The sequence below is a fragment of the Salvelinus sp. IW2-2015 genome, linkage group LG14, assembly GCF_002910315.2.
Source record: "Salvelinus sp. IW2-2015 linkage group LG14, ASM291031v2, whole genome shotgun sequence".
Classification (NCBI taxonomy): Eukaryota; Metazoa; Chordata; class Actinopteri; order Salmoniformes; family Salmonidae; genus Salvelinus; species Salvelinus sp. IW2-2015.
The window spans coordinates 11,931,280-11,937,660 of record NC_036854.1 but is presented as its reverse complement, the minus strand read 5'-3'; the positions used below and the strand labels follow the sequence as shown (position 1 = coordinate 11,937,660).

Sequence of the window (6,381 nt, the reverse complement as noted above, 5' to 3'; positions counted from 1 at the left end):
ATGCCAAATAATATTTCAATTTCGGGGAAATTCTGGCACATCTCTGACCTGCATTTTGACCCCATCTACCATGTGACTGATGAATACACCAAAGTGTGTTTCTCCTCTAAGGGTGTCCCAGCCTCAAACCCTGGTCTTTTTGGAAACTTCATGTGTGACTCTACCAGCTCATCCTGTCAGCTTTCCAGCACATGAAACACGTTACTCCACAGCCAGAGTTTATGATCTGGACAAGGTTTGTAGCTGTATATGGTATGGAAAACAACATGTGGTGTTAATGTGGGTTTCGTGTTCCTGTTTCATATACAACGCTAATGGAGAAGTACCCTGTACACCTTTTGAGAGGTTAAACAACTAACAAAAACATATTGCTTCCTCCTTCCTGTCATTGGATAACTAACAATGATATTGTCACTGATGGAATTGTTGTAAAATAAGCAACCAATCAGTGATTTGCTCACTGAAGCATGAACAATGTCTGTATAGTGTATCGTCTTGAAACGGCTCTAGGCTTTGTCTCGACCCGAAATGCAAAAGGTAATTTGCACAGCAGCCAAATAGGCCATAAATCATCCATACAATAACTTCTGCTGATATTAAAACCAAGTGCTATAAAGTAATTATGCCAACGTTCAACCAGTGGGGACAAATCCGCATCAGATAGGTGTGCATATGAATAAAGAGCAATGCATAGCAAAGGCTACTAAAAATTGACTAAATGCTATGCTAAGGCCTGAACATTTTAATCACACATAACACGAAAGGACTTGTACTGCATGTGTATGGTGCTAAGCTAGTTCATTTCACAAATCTTCAGTTAATCGGTTAAGCCTGACATTTTATTGGCATGTATAATGCTTGTTAAGCATAATTAAAATGCTTTGGTGAAAGGCCCTGCCACTGCACCTTGATTCAAATGTGAAAAAAGACAACTCCTGGATTACAGGGATTTATGGGTAACACATTAGCAGATCTTTGTTTTATTTCATTAATTCTGCCCTGGGCTCTCTCTAATAAGTTATTTGAATGAGCTTATTCCTCTCTCCAGAGACTGCCCTCCACATGTCCCATCAGGGGAGCTGTCCACGGACGTGGTGATCCAAGTCATCAGCAACATGACTCAAACCATCAGGAAGTTCCTCCTAGACATGCCGGTGTACCCCGCCCTCGGGAACCACGACTACTGGCCCCAGGTATTCTATCTATTTCACACGTGGAGATGACCTGTGATGGATAGACATCTGGTTAAATGCTGACAGTGGTAGACACCCTGGGTCAAACCAGAGATTGTATCGGCATGTCTGAAAGATAGTTTCCTTCATGCATTTTTAGTGTGGGCAGCAGTTGCTTGCCTATTTTACCTCTATAAGAAGGTTTCTGTTTCATGTTTTGTATATGTACTGTATTTTCAAGATAGTGTTAAACTTTATTTTCAGGATCAACTTTTGACCTTCACCAATGATATTTACCAGGCTGCAGCCAAACTGTGAGAGCCTTGCTTGAAGCCAGAAGCCCTTGTAACTCTGAGAGAAGGTAAGTTGCTTGTGTCAATACATGTTAGAATCACCTTTGGCAGCGATTACAACTGTGAGTCTTTCTGGGTAAGTCTCTAAGAGCTTTCCACACCTGGATTGTGCAACATTTTACCATTATTCTATTTGAAATTCTTCAAGCTCTGTCATATTGGTTGTTGGTCATTACTAGAAAACCTTTTTCAGGTCTTGACATATATTTTCAAGCAGATTTCAGTCAAAACTGTGACTCGGCCATTAAGAAACATTCACTGTCTTCTTGGTAAGCAACTCCAGTGTAGATTTGGCCTTGTGTTTTAGGTTTTGTCCTGCTGAAAGGTGAATTAATCTCCCAGTATCTGGTGGAAAGCAGACTGAACCAGGATTTCCTCTAAAATATTGCCTGTGCAGTCCTTAACGATTACAAGCATACCCATAACATGATGCAGCCACCACTATGCTTGAAAATATGGAGAGTGGTACTCAGGGATGTGTTGTGTTGGATTTGCCCCAAATATAACACTTTGTATTCAGGACAAGAAGTTAATTGCTTTGCCATATGTTTTGCAGTATTTCTTTATTGCCTTGTTGCAGACAGGAAAACATGTATTCTGTACAGGCTTCCTTCTTCTCACTCTGTCAATTCGGTGAGTATTGTGGACTTACTACAATGTTGTTGATCCATCCGCAGTTTTATGCGGATGGAGCTTTTAAACTATCAAAGCTTTTAAACTCTGTAACTGTTTAAAAGTAACCATTGGCCTCATGGTGAAATCCCTGAGCGGTTTCCTTCCTCTCCAGCAACTGAGTTAGGAAGGACGCCTGTATCTTTGTAGTGACTGGGTGTATTGATACACCATTCAAACTGTAATTAATAACTTCACCATGCTCAAAGGGATATTCAAATGCCTGCTTTTTAAATTTTTACCCATCTACGAATAGGTACCCTTCTTTGCGAGGCATTGGAAAACCTCCCTGGTCTTTATGGTTGAATCTGTGTTTGAAATTCACTGCTCGACTGAGGGACCTTGCAGATAATTGTATGTGTGGGGTACAGAGATGAGGTAGTCAATCAAAGATCATATTAAACACTATTATTGCACACAGAGTGAGTCCATGCAACTTATTACGTGACTTGTTAAGCACATTTTTACTCATGAACTTATTTAGGCTTGCCATAACAAAGGGGTTGAAAACTTATTGACTCAAGACATTTTCAGCTTTTCATTTTATTATAATAAAAATAAATGAAAAACATAATTACACTTTGACATTAAGGGGTATTGTGTGTAGGCCAGTGACAAAAAAATCTCTATCTAATAATTTTTTAATTCGGGCTGTAACACAACAAAATTTGGAAAAAACTCAAGGGTTGTGAATACTTTCTGAAGGCACTGTAGCTACATTACTTAGTAGAAGGAATATATCTAGCCAGGTGCGGAGGGCTTCTGAATAGTCCTGCATGGATTCTAAGCACCAGAAGACTGCTTATACAGGATATAACATGGAAGACTGACATGTCTTTTTTAAAGCAAGGTTTGACTCCAAACCAGTCCTATCATGCCTAAGCATGCTGTTTCTCCTGAACATTGCTCATCTTCCAGTGGGTTACTTGACCTATGCCAGGAACACCACGGCCGTCAGAGAACTCTACAGTGAGAGACTTGTGAAGATAATTCACAACTACAGGGAGATCATCTCAGGGGATTTCTATGGCCACACTCACAGAGACAGCATAATGTTCTTGCTGTCTCTGCGTTGGCTCTGCGTTGGCTCTGCGTTGGATAAGGCTCTGCGTTGGATAAGTGACTGTCATCAAGGAGTAACTAGTATTGATTAACTTATAGTATTGATAGCATTCGATAGTATTCAATAGATCATATGCTGTTAACTTAATCATAGCCTCTTTTGCAAAAGTACATTTATGTCTGGTAAGTGCCTGGGTCAGGATGAGGTTTGGACATTATTTGTATCTGTCATCAAATTCTGAACTCTACTTCCTACATACAGTATCATTGTGTGAACGAGGCATCATACGCTAAGTGACCTTTTGTACCTTTCCAACTATAATGACGCGTTTAGATCGTGTTCAACTCCACCTCAAATTACTCAGACAATCGACATCCACCAATGTGACCCATTCACCTCCTGTGGGTTCAGTGTTATCCTGACTGTCAGTGTTGGCTAGAATCCCCACAGCCACAAAAATGCTTGTTTGTATAATTAGCTAGCTTAATGCAATGGAGGAGGAACTAAGGAATTAATGCCTTTAGCCATGTATTTATTTACCCAAATTATCATTTGTTTACTTTGAAGGGGAGCCGGTTAATTCCCTGTTTGTCACACCGGCTGTTACTCCAATCAAAAGTGCAGAAGAGCCGTACTCCAACAACAGAGCCTTCCACATGTAGTACTATGACCCATAGGACTACGGGCTGCTGGTAAGTAGGGAACTTAGTTAACTTGTGAACCACCATTATCCAGGGGTTTGGGACAATCTACTTTCATTTGGAAATATGCATTCATTATGTATTATCATCCTCATGTCTAACATTAACCCTCTCAAGGTGATGTAGTTAAGCTGAACTTATTTCATGATTACCATGCAGAGGCTGATTTCAGTTTTGCTTTTTCACTTTCCCTCCTATTATTTTCATACGGTCAGCATTGATCTGTCCTTGGCTTGGTTTATTCAAGTACAGTTTCAACAGAGCAATCCCAATGTGATTCTCGCTCATACAGCATAGAGCTCAGAGTAGCTTACATGTGATTTCAGTATGCCCCAAAGACGGGAGCTCAAACATGTAACCGCCACAGTCAACAGTGGGGAGTGCCCAGGCTTTGAAAATCACTGTTAGTCTCTTTGTAGCTCTACTTCCTGGGGTAATCTGTTAAGAAAAGCAATGTGGAAAATAAGAACAAATCAGAAACATCTTGACAACACTTTTTCAAATGGGGAGCATTCAGTCTCAACAGCTTAACAAATCCCTAGACCAGGGTTCCCCAACTGGCAGTCATTTTGGGGGGAGGGAGCGGGGGGATTTTCATTGTTGGACATTAAAGACTGTAAAAAGCCTTGGAAATCAGCTCCAAATGATTATACATTTTGGAAGTCTATTCCCTAGTATTTCCACACATAATAGAGAGAGACACACGTGATCGTATACAAATGCAAGCAAGGCTGAAAATCATTATGTTTTAGTCAAATATTATATTGGTTTGTGCTTCTTGCTGTCAATTTGCAGTCTACAAATGATTTGTAAATATGTTCCGGCCCCCCGACCATCCGCTCAAGAAAAAATCGGCCCGCAGCTGAATCTAGTTGATGATCCCCGCCCACAGCAATGTTGTTCCTTCATGATTAATGGTGCTGTCATTCATAACAAATCTAATTCTAATCAAGGTACTCTCTCAGAGCAAGGTTTTTTACATGGCTTTTCATGGTTTTGAAATAGTATTTTTCTCTCTCTGAAGGATATTTGGCAGTACTACTTGAATCTCATCGAAGCCAACCAAGAAAAAAGATCTGACTGGAAACTTGAATAAGTAATCACTGAACCATTTGGATCAAAGGATATTCAACCACACAGCTGGTTTCAACTTGCCCTGAGTTTTGAGATGGGGCAAAGTGAAGCGTTTCAGAAGTATTTTTGCCATTTTATGGTGAGCTATGATGATAACATTGTGTGTGACGGGGCCTGCAAGCTGACTCAGGTCTTTGCGGTGCAGTCCTTGGACTATACCTCCTATTTCAAACATATTGAAAAGGGACACTAAAACAGGGATCTTTTTATTGTGAACTACTGTAATGGAAAAATTCAGGGATTTTATTAATGCTGTAGAGATATATCATATGTTTTCACATGACCATGAAATATAAATGTATAATGTAATACTTTCAATTAAATGATGACAATTTAAGCATCTCTGAGGTTGAAATACGGACACGATACCAGATGATAATGTTGATGATTATATAATAGCAAAAGGCCAAATATTGTGTCCAACTTTTTTTGACCTCTTATTGATTTCTCTGTGACATGTTGAAATGAAGGAGAAATAGATCACTAACTGCTAAGTACACTGTATGGTTATTGCTTTTAAAATGTCTGGCAGTTATTGAATAAACTGTAAACTGTGAATTGCTTTGCTTGCAGTATAAAGCAAATTGCCTCTTAAGTGGTACTGTTGCACAAAAGGGGAGGGCATTCATGAGAAAAAATATATTTTTATTTTTAAATGCACATGTTTATTTCCCAAAAATAAAAGATGGCACAACAATTTTCTCTGCATTTGTAAGTTGTGATATTTTTTTCTCTGAGACACCATCAGTTTCTCTTGTGCAGAGATCAAACTCTCTGGATCAAAGTGGCCCTAGTTTGGAGATTGTTTTTCCAGCTGTCATGCTACAGTTCTCCTCTTCACCTGCTCCCCAGTCCCCTCTATAGCTGTACTGTGAGAGAGGTTAACTCATGACCTCGCTGGAGAAAATGAAAAGCTAGCAAATGCCACTCTAGACCAAACCACTCTGCGGGGGAGGGGGGATCAGACAGCCCCAACCCTATTCGACCCTCTCCTCCTCTCCCCTTGTTCCCCACTTCTCTCCCCCTCTCCCCACAGTCCAGAAGGACTATCTGCCCTTGCCTTTTGGATTTGGGGACGAAATCTTTTCACTCATATGCCCTCAACTGGGTTTAACATTAGCATTCAGGGGCTGAAAGAGTCTGGGAGAGTCACAATGCCTGGTGGAAGGGACTGTGGAAATGAGGTTAGTGGTTGACATGGTGATAAAGACGACTCCGGGGTAACTGCAGCAGAACTCTGGCAGGCCTCACTAATGACTCTGTGATGCACTAATAAGCGTGAATCA

The 6,381-nt window shown here is 40.4% G+C and overlaps 1 pseudogene; it reads left to right on the top strand.

The window, feature by feature from the left end:
- On the top strand, positions 1–5,786 carry LOC111972921 (cyclic GMP-AMP phosphodiesterase SMPDL3A-like; annotated as a pseudogene).
- Positions 5,787–6,381: the final 595 nt, after the last annotated feature.